This window comes from Megalops cyprinoides, chromosome 13, assembly GCF_013368585.1.
Source record: "Megalops cyprinoides isolate fMegCyp1 chromosome 13, fMegCyp1.pri, whole genome shotgun sequence".
In the NCBI taxonomy this organism is placed as follows: Eukaryota; Metazoa; Chordata; class Actinopteri; order Elopiformes; family Megalopidae; genus Megalops; species Megalops cyprinoides.
In genome coordinates this window covers 22811397-22828172 of record NC_050595.1, presented here as the reverse complement: position 1 = coordinate 22828172, position 16776 = coordinate 22811397, and the positions used below count along the sequence as shown (strand labels likewise).

The 16776-nt window shown below is 42.0% G+C and overlaps 1 protein-coding gene across 2 annotated transcripts in view; it reads left to right on the top strand.

Moving 5' to 3' along the window:
* The window catches only part of map1aa (microtubule-associated protein 1Aa), a 56457-nt gene that overhangs the window by 11334 nt on the left and 28347 nt on the right, over window positions 1-16776 (top strand). The window contains exon 1 of one of the 2 annotated variants that reach the window (XM_036543155.1): window positions 12170-12337. The exons of the other annotated variant lie outside the window; for it this stretch is intronic. The gene's annotated coding sequence lies outside the window, so the exon portion shown is untranslated. Of the gene's footprint in view, window positions 1-12169; window positions 12338-16776 lie in introns of those variants that run through there. 2 annotated transcript variants of the gene reach the window in all.

Genomic DNA, 16776 nt, shown 5'->3' with positions numbered 1-16776 from the left:
TCTCAAAATGAGGGATTCAATGCATAGGGCATAAGACTCAGGGAAAATTCAAGCATGCACCCCTAATAAGAGCCAGCCCATTGTAGGGTGTTATCTGTATTCAGAATAAGAGAATGAAAAAGCAATGAATTTGAATTCACCATCCCCAAGAGACCCAGAGACTTTGAAGCTGGAGAGAAGCACTCTCTGGGAGAGGGAAGTGGGCTGGGAGTTGTTTTACCAAAAGAAAGGGCTGTGGAAAGCCAGACCTTAAGTAGTCTACAGATCTAATCTCCTCCTGCTGTACACAGGGTTCAAAAGGACTATCCAGTGGGTAGCAATTCAAAAATATGAAGGAGATGACTAACAGGCTGCAGGATTGCCACAGTCCCCTTCTAATTGGATGGGAACCCATTGAATGCAGACACACAGGAATAATGAATGTTCCTTCCTGCAGAGTGACTATAGCACATTAACGGTCTGTTAATACACAGATAATTATTATTTTGCTTGCATTTCTGCAGTGAAAATTAAAAACGAAAGGGTGGAAAAATCAATCGGTCACAATCACAACACCCCTCCCCTAAGGCCGCGTTGCTATGGTGACTTCTTGTTTCTGTATGTGTCACTCCAGGGTCTTAAATTTTGGAAATTTTAAGTAAATGGGAGAGAGATGAAGAGTTCATTATTCTTTCCTTGTATGTGTTTCTGAACAGTGGTTGCTGTGGGTGAGGAGTTACTTATCAAACAGGTAGATTTCGGGCATTAGGGCACTTCAATAGGTCAGAGCTTTGGAAATGACCATCTATAGGGTCACTTGTTTAGAGGTTGAGATGCAGAGATGGGCCTTTTTAGATGGCAAAAAGAGAGAATAAGTGCTTTTAGTTGAGAGATTTTACTGTTGCTAATTAGCATGTTTTTGGTTACATTTTTTTTTATCTAGGGTCCAGCATAAGAGATTACACTTTCATAAGTATTACCTAAGCTTTCGTAAACACCAATACCAGCCTGTGCAGGTTGGTGTAGACAGCTGTTGTCACATTACTTGTCAGATATAGCTCACCATAAATTATCAAATCAGAATGCTGTAGTTTTGTTGTTTAGGTCATGGATGGTGATATAGAGCATGTTTGTTATTACAATATGTTGTAAAGCTTTCTGCACTGGAACAGCAATTGAATTTTTTTGTGTGTTTGTGTGTCAGGTGGGTTATCACAATCAGCATCACATGTTGGTGTACGCCATGTGGTGGAGGAGTCAGTAATCGCCAAAAGCTAGAAGTCATAATGCTATAGCAGGCCTCTCTCAGCAGAAACTGCTTCTACATGAATTAACAATAATGATGCTAATAACCTTGCATTCTTCATTATTTAAAGTAATGAGGGAAAAAACAGACAAAAATAACAATGTATTTGTCGGTATAGTAAGAATGCGCTGTGATACACAATGCACTCTCAGGTCCCGATTGTCACTGATCCCAATGTCTATGTAGGTTTTGAGACCTACTGTAACAGTTCTCCTAGGCCATGACCTGAAATGATTTCCTTAATTTCATTATGCCAAGGGTTTATAAATAATTCATAGTGTTCCTTTGGTATTAGAAAAGATTTTCTCCATATGAGCAGCAGTCAGCCCGTAAGTTAAAAGTGAATTCCTTGGTACAAGCCCAACTCATAAAAGTGGGTCCAACTTTTATGCTAGCATTGACAGACACAACATTTGTCAGTGGTAGTAAAATCAGTGAACAGCTTTATACAATACTAGTGCCGCAGTGCAAATGTTACCATGACGAACCCTAAGGTTCTGTGCCAGAATGACGCAATAGAGCAACAGTTCTTCAGACTCATTGGCTGCAAGTCTGTGCTCATTAGTTCCCAGTGCCTTTCTGTATGCTTTCCAGTGCTTGTGTGAACTCATTTGTCTAGACGCTGCCGAATGTGGTCCTTCTGTCACCCAGGATGTCCAGTTTGCAGAGGGCTTGTTGTTGCCCTTCACCCCCATACCGGCACTTGTGTTATATAAGCCAGCCCTCTCCGAGGGTGCTGAAGTGCCCTCGTCTTCCCTTTACAGTATTTTCAACGTGCTGCCTGACTGCTCAGATGCTAAGTCTAACATTGTTTGTCTGAAGGCCAGAGTCCCCCAAACTAAATGTGAAATTGCATTTTCTTGTTCAGTCAAGTTACAGGTTAAGCAGCTGCAGGAGAAATATGAATAAAACACTCATGACACTCATCCAATACACATCCTCTCACCCATTCTTTTGCCCTCTGACCTCTGTACCCAAAAGTTATTCAGTTGTAGAACTGTATTTTATCTTGACTGAGCTTTCTGTTAAAATAATATGTTTATTATGTTACTTCTATTTACGTCAGCATATAATTGCATTAAATTGTGCTACATAGGCCAAAAACTATATATACAGTATATATATATATATATATATATATATATATATATATATATATAAATTATTGTTAAAATTCATATATAATTATTACTTACATGATTTAATCTCAGTTGATAATTGATAATAGACAAAAGACCTTACACAAGATGAGTTCTTTCATACCACGTTCTTGGTGGCAAGGAATTGACTGAATTCCTTCAGCATTACCAGACTGTGCACTTGAACCAGATGGCAGGCCGATTTTTCCGGCACCCATCTGCAGCGGGGGGCGACAGAGAGGGAGAGCAATAGAGATATCTGCAGTTTCTCTAATGAGAGGTGAGGCGCTGTCAGCCTTCATTACAGCTCGGAACGAGCAGCGAACCTCCCTGACTCCGGGTCTGGGCTGCGGACAGGAGGCAGACTCCTACTTTTCAGGAAAATCATTCGCAAAGGGCTCCGGCGTCGTGAGGGCGTCTCAGGGGCTTTGAGCCTGCGGTGAGACTGCGCTCAGCCGCGCGGCTGTGCTGTCCAGAATACTAATTAGGAAAGCGCCGGAATGCACTGTCATCATGGCTGACTGTGTCTGAGATACCGCCGTGTTCTGCTCACCAAAAGCAGATTGCATGAGGGTCATTACACTTCGGACAAATTGAGAGAAAGCTCAAAGGAGCGTATAGCCTTGCTGCATGAGCTGTAGTGGAATCCTAGTTTGTGTTCACGCAACAGACAGTCTGTTTCTGAGACAGCTTCCAACACATGCTTCTGACATCTCAGCTGAATCCAGTCTGGCAAGGATTCATTTTCATTGGTCTCTGTCAGCAGATATTTTTATGGGCTTGCATAGCAAGATAATGGATGAAGCCCTTCTGGCGGGTCAGTTTTGGTTGGTATTAAACTTTGTTTTTGGATTCTCTTACAGTAGCCTTTTTGTCATGCTGCCTGATTGAGGATTTTTTTGTCAGAGAAGATTAAGAACAGACCCAGATACATATGTATGGAGAGCTCCAGCTCTGAGCGGGACAAACCCTGATTCATTATTCTAACAGTGTGAAGCGAGCTGCATGTGTCTGCTCTATCCCTCAGTATCTCAGTATTTGGCTCTACAGATGTGCCTTTGTGACAATCCCAGCAACTCCAGGCCAAAAACTACCTTTCCATATTGTACATGCACAAAAGCCAAACTGCCACTTTTGGCTTGTAGATTTGTCTCGGAGAGGGTACATAGACACCAGCCTCGCAAAACCACTGTGAATGATAACAGCATGCAGAGCTTTCACAGTTTTAGGGGATATCGGGCAGAGACTGCACACTCACCCCACTCTTACGTTGGTCACCTTTATCTCTGAGAGGGCACCCTCTTTGATGAGCTGTGTGGAAAAGGGTATAACTCACTGCCAGACCCAGAGCAGTGACAGTTACATCACCATTCCATACAGTCTTGCATACATTGTCAGGGGCAGGATTTGAAGATTGATGACTTTATAAACCAGCTAATTTTTGCCATTTGTAGCGCAGTAGTACACTAAAGGTAGATTGTGGACAGTGGAAACTTGTGTCTGTTGATCCTTTTTCCTGGCCATAATGACTCACAATGACTAACAAGGTCATTTCCCCCTGTGGAGGGGGACACTTTTTGGCAGGGCACAGAGAACTAGTGGCCTCAGCAGGAGGGGGAATGCACAGACCTTGTGATAGATAACATATGTGCTGAAAGTGCACCTCCATCCATTTAGTAGCGGCCTCTGGTCTATTTTTAATTTGTTTCACTGCCTTAAGGCAGCCATTGTCTCTAAAAAAGGCTTCCCTGTTCAGTTCTCAGACAAGAGGTGAGGGTAACTGCTAGTGACAGAGAATGGTGACTGTCAATGGTGTCTCTCTGTGAGGGGCTGGGGAGGCAGAAAGATCAGCTGCTACATTGTGACATCAGAGGTCAAAGCTGAGGCCCTGATTGGACAAAGGGCCTCTGTGAGAACACATCAAGCTTCACTGACATTGAACACAGTGGTCAGTTGTCTTTTGCAAGTACTGTCTGCAGAATAATTTCACCTTTGATTTATTTCATAACATGGTGTTACTTTGGTGAAGAGGATTCATTAAAAAAATTGGTTTAAATTATATTTTAGTCATTTTGATGTTATTGTAACATATTTATTACAAAAAAGGTTTGAATATTTTTGGTTGATTTGACCGTGAAGGACCTATTTTTTATGTGTTTTTTAAAGAATCATACTGAATTTATGTTATACCTCATTACATTGTAAATAAATGTGAAGCTTATGTGTCTGCTTTAAGTCATTTCCATGGAAACAGTAAGAAATCACCCATCACTGGGAAATTGTAGCAAACAGTCACATTTTATATCATTTATTAGTACACTAGTAATACAATCTTTTAAGTGGTCAGGAAGTCTCATGCAATAAATGTTTTTAAAAAGTGGGCATTTTAGTGTAGATGGCAGCTTGAAGAACTCACTTATAGTCTGAGGAGGTCAATTTGTGGTACTGAAAGACCATGAGTGTTCTTAGGGTCATAGTATACTTACACAACCTTGGTACATGCAATAATGAAGGACAGGGAGTTTAGACAGGCAATCTTTTTGATTACTAAATAGACAGCTACACCTAACAGGATCATACAAAGCCCCCCAAACATGCTGTACCTACCTTTTTCCTGACAGCTTTGGTAACACCATTGTGCAGTGTGTTAATCTTTATAGTGGCCTGCTTGTAACCTAGCCAGCACCAAGTTTTGGGGCCAGAGAAAAATAATAAAGAAAATCGTTTGGAGCCATACACAAGCTTGGCTCTGATACAGTAGTGAAAAAAAGGTATAAGCTTTGAGTCTTTGAGTGTAGCCAAGTGGATATAACAGCATGGCAGAGCTTGGTAGTTTGTGTGCTTAACGCATTTATATAAAATTATAATGGTGCATTATAACAGCTTTGATTTATTCACTTTACTTTGATTTACCAGTGTAGCAGCACACTGTTATCTGACACTGTACGATTAAAATGAACCTGCAGTTTTCTTCTGCTCTTCTCCTATGGAAGATATTATGAAGAGGTTGACCACAATAGAAAAAAGTAACATGGCATGAATTAACAAATGGGTTGCAGTGAGATGCTGAGATGAAGATAGACAGACAGACAAACAGGCAGACAGACAGACATGTCATCATAGGTGTCCTGCCTGCCCGTTGTCCAGAGGGAGGCGCTCTCTGTTCTGGTCTCAGCCTAGAAGAAGAGGTACAGCAATAAATGGGCTACATCAAAGATCACTCGACGTCCCAGGAGATAAAGAGCGAGTAAGAGGAGAGGGTGGGTGGAGTGGGGGGTGGGGGGTGTAGTCATTACCAGACCCTCAGCTGTTGTCTGCAGCTCCGGGTCAATTAACTGGTTATACCACCCCAGGGCCGACAATAAAGACACGCAATCACACTCACACCCCTCTCAGCAAGATCGCATTATCCTCCAGTCCAGCTGAGACCAAACAGGCATAGGGTTACTGATGCCCCGCTGCCGACGGGTGACCTGTGAACTGTGAAGAGCCCCCTCTCTCTGCTGTGTCCTCGCTGACTGGGAGACTGTGGACGTGAGTGAAGGAAGAGAAAGGGAGGCTGACAGGGCTGGGAAATGAGTCATGGCCTGAGAGGGCGAGCCCGTCCAAAGTGCAGGGATCCCATTGTAATCGACATCCCCACGGACCCACCCACGCACCCCCCAAACACAAGGTCATATTGCTCACAGCTCATGCTTACATGAAATATAAACATGCTGCAAAAGAAATGCCAAGGCAACACAATTCAAAGACTGGGATTTTTCAGTCTGAATCGGTCGGCAATGCCTGGGTTATCCCATATCAGCACTTGCTTTATCATGTGTTGTATTTGTATGTATTGTGGTTGTATTTTTCCAGCATAACTCTATTGCCTTTTGCTTGATTCATTTGAGAACAAGTATATCTGATAAGGTTATGTCCTTAGCAGCTACAGAGTAAAGATTCACTCTGCCCATTTACTTGTTCTATGGATTATAGTTCTTCCAGTTCAGCGCCCTTGAAAATAACAACCAGTTAATCACAATGACCCAGTCAAGCCTCGTCATGATTTTGGAGACAGATATAAATCACCCTTTACAGAAATCAGTTACATTCATTTGTCACTGTTGCACAATAATTGAGGGGTCAATTTAGGCTGACTTGGGAAAGGTTACCATATCAAGGTAAGACAAGATACCTCTATGTGGTTCCATTTATTTTACAATTTTCTATTTATAAAATTTGAATGCAATGTCAGACTATCCAGCCTCCATCAGGATATTTAAGGTTACAGCAAACTGAAAATCAACTGTTAGCACTTAAATGGTTTTAACTTAAGGCATAATAGCAATCATATAAAATGGCAAGCATGCAATGTGAATTGCAATGAGAGAAATCATTAAATATTGTATGAAATTAAATGTGTTTATTTTTGAGAATGGACCAGGACAATCACACGAATGCATACATAAAAAGATTTCAGTGCCATGCTTTACCCTAACCTGGATATCAAGCAGGAGATGTCAAGTGTTGGTGTAATTCCAGCAAAGGCAGCTACTTGAAATGAAAAAAGGACCAGTCTAAATGACTGCATTGAAAACAACAGAATAAAAGATCAGCTAAACTTTGCCAGTCTCAGGTTTCAGCAATACCACGTGGGGGAGAGGTGTTATTCTGAAAGATGGGGGGTGTTTCATGTATTATTGAAGCCCATTAATAATTGAGTGCATGTTATTGATCCTGGACCTTGATAAATCTGCAGTCTGCAGGCGAGCCCTGTAAATCAGCGCGAGGTGTCTGCATCCAGCCTCATCATGCTATTGATCATTGCGCTGGGTCCGGCACCGTACGTATACACATACAAACACACACATACAAACGCATTCACACACACACACACACACATACGCAAACACAGTCAAACGCACAGACGCACATGTGCACACAGACACACTCTCATACACACATGCGCACACACACCCAGCAGGGTGACACAGAAACAGTACAGCAGCAGAATCCACAGAGAGACGTAGGCATATACAGGGCTTACACAGATGAGCAGGCCCAAAGGCCATCCATCTTCAATTCAGGGCGCCGACTCTGCCATCCAGACCCACTGAGAGGAAACACTTGCAGTAAGTGGTCTGTCTGTATGCACTGTAAACTCATCTTCTTGAACACAGAGGAGCCCATGTGATAAAAACACTAAAGAGAAATGTCTGTCCAAAATAAATTAGGCCGAAGCTTCGCGGTAGCCTCATTTCACAACTGCTAGTGCAGTTCTGTCACCTCCCATGCCTCCACTCTCCCCCAATTAGACTAAATTCGGTGCAGCACTGTAAAATTATAGCGTGTGTCAGAGCGGCCCTGTCTCCAAAGGAGGTCGGCAGGGGGGCAATTTTACACATTCCTGGAAGTTGCGGTTGCTGTAGAGTGGCCTTGGGGAGAGCGCCTGTGGTACAGTACGGGGTGATTTTTAGAGTGGTGCTGAATCAAGACTTCTATGCCTGTCATCTCTCATTACAGCTGCGTCCAGGGGATTGGAGAGGGTGTGTGATGATGGAGATGGGTTTGGCAAGGTGGACCTTTTTGGAGGGGTGGGGGGTGGGGTCGGGGGGGGGGGGGGGTGATCACAGAGGTCAGGGACAGCACGTGCTACTAGTAAACGAACCAGCGCCAATTGAGCATTGTCCTCTCCTTGGGAAGTGGCAAAGGAGAGGAGCGAGAGAGGCAGCTATCTAAAACCTCCGGGGAAGCAGGGCCTAATCCCTCAGACATGGTCATGTGACCAGGGCCAGCTGCCGTTCGGGAAGGGTGCTCGAGCTGGAAGCGCAGGGAGGGACGGAATAGCTGGGATGATTCTGGAGGGAGAGAGAGAGAGTTTGTCACTCGCCTGGTGGGATGGGCGTGGCAACAGTATCTCTGCGCCAAACAGTTGTCTGAAATTTAGACCGCGTCTCAAACAAAGCCCACAAAAAAACACCCCCTGCAGATCTGCAGACGCATTACTTTTCTAAAACAGGGAGGAGGCTGGCCATATTGATTCACTTTGTACTGTATTGAATCCTAATGGTCTTGTGATGCCTGAGGCTACATATATTGTGCACTGTGTCAGTGTCTGTGAATAAATTGTTTGATTTCTGTATATGTATATCCTTTCTGGTGAATTCTGTGTTTTGTGCATTTACATTACAAAGTTGTGTATCCAAGTACCTTTGGTGGTTAGACTTCCATTGTGTGATGTAGCAAGATGGTGATAAGCAAAAATCAAGAGACTTTCTCTCAGCTGTTGCGCATATCCAGAAAACATAATGTATTTAATCAAAGCATTTTATCCATCCTCCTTATTTAATATGAATGAAAGTTGTGAACATTGAGCACACACTACAGATAAGTAACTGGACCAATAAATAAAAACAGGGCTGTGTTTACATTGTATTTTGGTTTACATTAATGCAAACCATGAATTGGACAGGGATTGCTAACACCCTTAATTGCTGTTATTACATATTGATTATTGACTGCTAATGCAACCATAGCAATATCCTTGCTTCCTCTGTTGTGGCCTGACACAGCTCCAAGTAGAGATCAACAGAAGCTGTACTTTCATCAGAGCACATTTATAATGAGGCCCAAAAAAGTCACAGACCACATAACCAGTCCTATGAGTGATATGAGTGTGGTGCATTCTTTGTCTTGAGGGTGTTCTAATTTAGAATATTCTTCACTTAACTGACAGCGTCAATGATTTTTATCTTGGGCCAGGGTCTTACAACTTCTCTCTTTCTCTATCTCTGCCAACTGAAACATTACTGTTGGTGTCTGGTTGCTATTTCAGTGTGGGCTGTCTCACCCATCAGCTGCTTGGTCAGGGACAGCTGGGTACAAAGTGCCCAATAATCCGGCCACACCCAATAATCCACTCCCATTCCAGGATTTTGTCTTTTTTTTAAATTTCATTAAAAGTATGACATTCCTTCATTACATATTGCCTCAATGACTGAGAATGGAACACAGGCTTTTGGGATGAACTCATCAAAACAAAACACACCAGGAAGCATTTTGATGCACCCTTGCTGACGTGTTATTGAAGCACTCCAGAGATGTCTATTAAAGGTATCTGAAATTCAGGTCTCAAGGATGGGGCAAGTCACGATATGAAAGATAATAATTATGTGACTGGAGTATTGCACTTAGCTGAAGCATTGCTCATCAAAAGGACAGAAAAACAGGTCAGAGGAGTTAAGTGAAGACCAGTAGAGAAAACTCCACAAACACCTAAAGCTTTTCTTGGCTGGATATAATCAGTGGTTGGTACAGTAGGTGGGCTATGACTCTGCTCAGTACATGGAGGGCCTGACCGAATGCTATTACAATAGAGTGTTATTGCAATGGTGGATGAAGGAGCACTATCAGAGATTTAGCCATTAGTCAAACAGACAGGCTTTGGTTTAATTAAGACAGCATTGAGGCTACAGTATATACAATGGTGTCTTAAAGGTAATCTCCTAAATTCTTCTATGGGAATAGCTGGAGAATTCCATACACGGCAGATGCGAGCTTGTCTATGAGAGGGCCTCCACTTTGTCTTTCTCTTCCTTTGCCTTTATTGATCACAGGCTGGCAGCTGCACAGAGGGCCATGATTACTAAGCCAAAGTTCCAGTGGTAAATCTCCATCTATCCTCAGAGTCATAGAAAAAAAATATGTTGCCACCATGGTGGTTTAAAGCGCATATGAAACATTGCATTTGTCCATTTTTCGGGGTAATGGAGGCAGTCTGTTATTTAACTTTGGTTATAAAATAAAAAAAGAGTAAAAGCGTATGGCTTTAAATAGCTTAGCATGTCCTTCAATGTTTTATTTCCCTCTATTGTGTCCAAGAGAACTGCAATACTGATAAGAGTTCATTGAATGAGGCACCTGAGCTTAAAAGGAAATGGCTTGTTTGAAGTTGCTCAGATGCCACGAACCACATACAACTGAGCATCAAATATTGATGTCCTCTGAACTCTTTGATGCTAGTAGCTGGGGGGTGTGGGACTGGAACGGTAAGAGATAGAACTGTTGAATGAAACTCTGAGCTGCCCGGTACAGCATTTTGAATACTTCATTAAATTTACAGGAGTTCCAGAGGGGAGAAGTGTTTGTCTTTGTCAAATTGGACAAATGTGTCTGTTAGAGAGTATCGTTCCTGAAGTGTAGCAGTGGATTCACAAGAGTGTAGTAAAATTATGAAAGGGCAAACGAGTTGGATTTTGCGGGATGAAACAGCACTTCCTTAAATCAGCCACATGATAAGGGCTTCCCTATGTTCTGCATGAGTACAGATTAAGTTGGAATACTGAGCTTGGATATAGCCTTTGAACATACAAGATATCAATATGAACATCTTAATCTATAAAACAGTAAATGTGATTCACGGATTGGACTGTACCCGCTAATCTACAAATACCATCTCCTCTCTGCACATTCCCTCCCATGACAAGGAGTCTATGCTCAGTTAGAGCAAATATGGCATTGTGTGAATTGTGTAGGCCATATTCAGTGCTGTGCACTGTAGCATATAATGGATGGTAGATGCATCTTTTTCTCAGATAGGGGCTCCGGGCTGAATCAATAAACTCATTTAATGCTGGGTTTGGTGCCTGCGTTCATCTCATTATGCCATTTAGATCAGTGTGAATTGGATCTTTGTGAGAAGAGCAACTGAGAAGGAGTTCCATTCCTGCTAGCTAAGTAAATTTAATTGTTTATTTAAAGTCCTACTAAGCTCTAACAGGTTGTCTACCAGATTGCCAAATTTTAGGGAAGGGAACTCCTGAGTGCTATATATGGTAATCTGTAAAAAAAAAATCATGTTCAGAGTATAAATATGTACACAGGCACACATCACATATTTTTCATGTCAGTAGATAAACATATTACAAGTTGTGACTAACAATTTTACCAAGCTTACCTCATGCTCAGTAAAATGAGACTGTACCAAAGGAATTGTTCGTAGTGCTGCTGTGGGGTTTTTTGCATCAGTCTTACAGTGCACACATACAATGACTTTGCATCAGTCCAATTAAAGGCACAATCCTTTCATCAGGTATTCTTGCCCTACTGTTTCATCCATGAGTGTGTCTGGAATTTTTATTACCCATAATGCTTAGCAATTGGCTGCAATGATTGATGTCACTGTAATATTCCACCCAGCCAGGGCAGGCCGATAGTGAGAAGTATCATTATATCATTAGGGTCACTGGACGATCTGCAATTAAGTAATGTGGAGCAAGCAGAAGAAGAAGAAAAAGAACCCAATGAAGAAGATAAGAATGAAAATGCAAGATGGTCCATTTATTTTGTGGTCGTACTAAGCTGCAGTCTGAATTGTGTGCGAACAAGTAGGTTAGATGGTACAGAGTTAAATGTCTATAAAGTGTATAATATGTAAATATGTGTAGTCATGTGTCAAAGGTACAGTATCGTGGTTATTTCTATAGGGAACCTCAAAAAAGCGCCTGACTTGGTGTTGTAGGTAAGGGATATGCCCTGCTCACCCAAAACATACTTGCAATCCCTATGCTGACTCATTATTAAAGATAATTCATTACTCTTTGTGTCTCAACCTGAGTAAGTGGACGAAGTGGGTGGGTGGGTAGGAAATTAGACTTTGTTCAGTAACGGAGGGGTTAAGGGCCGGTGTATTTTGAGAGTAGACGAGCAGCCCCTCCCTGGACCGCAGCCTGAGCCCGTTCGGCTTGTGGCTGCTGACGACGTTGCTGCATCCCTTTAGCTACACTGTCTACATCCGTATCTACCCATCCTCCCACCCGGCCCCTCCCTCTCTCTCTGACCGACCGAAGCACACACGAACTGCGCGGCGTTCGCTCACTCTCCAGCAGCGAGACTCACGGTGCTGTGTATAAACAGCCCTGCATCAGCAACGGTACGTATCGGGTTGTGAGAGACATTTTGGCAATCAGCATCGTAATGACTGCACTATCGTCGGGATAGTGATTTCGTTATTATGGTTTAATTGTGGTTATTCCTTTTTCTGCGTAATCGCATGGTGCTGGTCATTTATTGGGGACTGCATATTGAGCTGTCAGACCATGTCGAAAATCGCATGATAGCGACGTGTGAGTATTTCTGCCAATATCTGGATTCTGTATAACATCGACGTGTTTTAAACGTGCGGTAGCACATTTTATTGTGGCGTACTGTTTTGTATAGAATTAAATGTGATGATATCGTGGTCGTTAAGATTCAAGATCAGTGGATTTTGTGACTGGAAAAGGGTAAACAAGTGTGTACACCGGAGTCTGGCCGAAGAGAGAATGAAGTAATTTAGCAATCAGACAGCTAGTTAAACATAACTAGGGTGAGGTATATATATAAAAAATCGCAAGGATCGTATTTTCTCCACTCTGTCGTTATCTAAATTATATGAAAAATTTCTGAGGTGATGCTCTGGGACGCGGAGACTTGTGGATGTGCAACAGAGGTCTGGAAAACCATTTGCCTAGATGGCTCGATGAAGATAGATTCTTTAATATGCAAAGTATAGAACTGGATGTTTGTCTTGTATTCAAAAGGCATAGCCTACTTCGATTAGGGTGGTCTTGATTTTTGCTCAAAGGCAAAACACCCCGCCCCCAATTCAACGTACGTGTACAAATTCAGTGAGTATATGTTTATTATGTAAACGACACCTTGTGTTAAAACGGTGCTACGAATTCGCCGAACTGAAGGTTGGGTGAGTCGCTTGAGGTATGTGACCTCATTCTAAATATAAGCATGCCTTCAGGTGAAAAGAGAGTAAATCCAAAATTGTTCTGATACGAGCTTATGAAATCGAGTAGCCTCGATCCGTAGTGCAAACTGTGTGAATGAAACGGGCAAACCAGCACCGATTGATGCGTGACTGCCTCTGTCTTGTATGTACTAAAACCCGGTAAATGCACATTTATAATCACACAGCGCAATTGTGTTGCAATGTACCGTATAAAAGAAAAAAAGCATGTATCTTTCCCCTTTTCCTGTTTTTAAAAATGCCAACATGTCCTAATGTTAGCCTATTTTTCCTCTTGTTTTCACAAGACAGTGACAATGAGAGTATTTCGTTCTCCATCTGTTTATGAAACACGTATTAGCAAATTAACATCAATGATTAATGCTAATGTAGTTTTAATGTTGAGGGCAATCTGCCAGCAGTATGAATGGGGGTCGATTCCTGGTTTTTGTGCGCGCTCATGTGAGTTTATCCCAGCCTGCTCCTCTCGGCTCGTCGGTGCGCGCGAACTGTGTGGCTGTCAGCGCAGACAGGAAAAGAGCCGTCCGCCAGCATGAGTAGTGGCAATCATTTTCATGATCTTTCAGACCGACGCGGAAAAATCTCGGTTTATGGAGGCAACTGACAGGCTATCACCCAACCTTTCATAAAGAAACATGACATTCTGTGCTCTGCTTGCTCTTTTGGAAAATAGCCTCGAGTTGTTCAAAGGACAATATTTTACTTTGTGCCGGCATGCGCGAAACAAACCAACCAAACAAAAATAACAAAAAATGTAAAGAAAACACCGTCAAGTCCTGTTTTATCTTATTTACACAGTAACATTTGTGAGTATAAAAGACCATAAACTCTATCTTTTACGTTCTTTTACTACATAATGCAGATGCTGTATATAAGGGCCTGATCACTTCACCTTATAAACAGAACTACCAGTGGCTTATCAAATAATGTTAAACTGAGGCAAATCTGTTAATTTTATAGGACAGAGTAACTAATTTGAAAAGAAAGCTTTACTCATGGATAACATTTACACACTGAATATTTTCTGAACTGTGAGAACATTAAGTGGTACACATGAACCTCTACTGTACTCTCTACTCTACTTTACCGATGCAATATTGCATGACTACATTGACAATACTATATGGCTATATGGCCGATCGATGGGAACGAGGACCATCATGTGTCATAGGGTGCTGAGAGATTAAAGTGATGATAACAGGGTTAAAGTCTTCAGAAGCCTTGTTTAGTTTTAGAACATGGCATTTTGATTGAGCCAAGCTATCTCAAGCTTTGATTGATATAAAATACTCTTGTTAAAAGAATATAACTTTTTTTCCACAACCAAAGTGACTCTTTTAAAGGAAGCACATGGTTACTGTCATTCTCTTGCAGGTATATCTCACCCTTATATGGGGAAGAATGTGTTCATTTTGTCATAGCGTCAGCCATTTTGCTGTTGTCAAGAGTAATCTCCCTCTCATACAGTTCTAGCTTGTTTTTTGTCTGGCTGTTCCTACGGTTTTAAACCATAAAGTGCTATGCAGTTAAATATCTCTGATGCTTTTAAAAATATCTTTGGACTGTGTGAGCAGTGAAGTAGTGCTCTGGTCATTGTCAGAGCGCAATCTGTCCCATACTGACCTGCCTAGCCCAGTGGTGATGCTGAAGTTAAAGATGCCAAACAGTCCTGTCCTGTGATCTGGCTGTGGGCACATCTTCATCTCGCTCAGAAACCTATGTTTCACTACCTTATCATCTTGCTGTCAGTCACAAGTGAGTAATAGGAAGGTTGAGTCCTATCTTTGTTAAAGAGATGTGCAGTGCATTTGCAGCCAATTGGTTCATAGTAGCTGGGTTATGGTGAGATGACTCCTTTGGTGCAAAACACTTCTGAGAAGTACACTGTCAGGGAAAACAAATATCAGATGAAAGGCACAATTACCTTCATGCTGTCATCCTGTAAGCTTTTAAATGCTGAGTCATTCCGTCATTCCAAGGTTACTTGAAAGGATACAACGTACGATGGATTCAAGGAAACAGTGTACTAGTGCAGAGTCATTGGGAGCAAACACTTGTGACTCTCCTGAAACTATATCAGAAATATTACATTTACTTACAGAGGTCAAATTGCCTTGCTTAATGTATTAGATATTAAAATGTATCCTAATTTCTGTTATGTAATTGTTGTTCTTGTCTTGCTTCTAGTTATTATAGGGGTCTTGTTGTTTTGACTATACCATTAATCTGACATTTAACATTAAGAAGGAGCCGAGATGCAGTCTGATGAAATGGCTCTGCAGTATGCAACAGAAGATGGCCACCAACTCCTCTGTCCTGATCACTTGTTCCACCACATGGGGGCCAGAATGCACAGGACAAAACCAGGAATAGTTGTCCAGTTTGCATATCAAAATAGCTCACTCATTAGTACAAATATGTGCTTACCCCCAATACTTTTCTATCAGCCGGTACTGTGGATTGATGTGGATAACCATAGTGTTGACTGTTGTGTACTCTCAGAAACAGCAATCTCATTGAAGCAAGACAAGTCTTTGGGGTTGGGATTTCTGCTTGATGTTAAAAAAGTAGTTCACAGTTGTGTTACCATTTCATGTCTATGAACCCACCAAACAATCTTGCTGGTAGGGATTTATTTTTAAATTCTATTTCCATGGAGGTGTGACATAAAAAGGAAGGTGTATATTTGAAGCAGGAATGGTGAGGGTGTGATGTTAGAGAACCACTGATGCTGAAATTTCTAATAGATGCTATTTTGCTGCAATGGAAATGGTTATTATGCTTAGAGTTTCATTAAACTGTTTGATATGCTAAACTGTGTGGAAAGGCAGTATGGAGAATGTTCAAGCATAAGGTACTGAAAAATGCTCAGAGTTTATTACATTTCAGAGGGCATATGGTGGCAGTACCCTAGCAGAAGGTTAACTGATCAATTGCCCCCCCCCTCCCCCCCAGGCAGGCACAAACTAAGCTGTCAAAACAGCAAGGTGGGTGTATACTGTAGTTATACCTTTCATAGGCAATATTGTGTCTCTCTTTGGAGCAGCACTACACACAGTGTTCATCCGTTAAGTCTTTTCTATTCCCTGGCGTCCAGGGCAACGAGGGTCTGATTTAATTCTTCTCATTTCCACTACCCCTTGGTTCTGAGAGTTTTCAGTAAGAAAGAGGGATTCTCAGGCTACCGTGCCACAAAAGGTCCATGCAGGCGCCCGTGACATATGATGTCATAGCCCTCCTGCAGTGGGCTGTTTATTCTAGAGAGCAAGGCTTGTCAGTCTGGGTTGCAGCAGGCCAAGTGAAAGGCACATATTTTGGCTTTGACTATGGCAACTGATGTAGTTTTCTTTCACTCTCTTTGTCTCTTACTGTTTACCCCCCCCCCCCCCCCCCCCCCCCACACACACACACACACTGCTCTGTTTCACGTTTTCCCATCGCTGAAGTACGTCTCCATTGAATTTCTGAATCTGAAGTCGTTAATATTGTATTCTAAACTTCTAAGTTGAATCGATTTGATCTCAAATGCAAGATATGGGATGCGACTGCATTGATTTCTTGACTTAGATTCA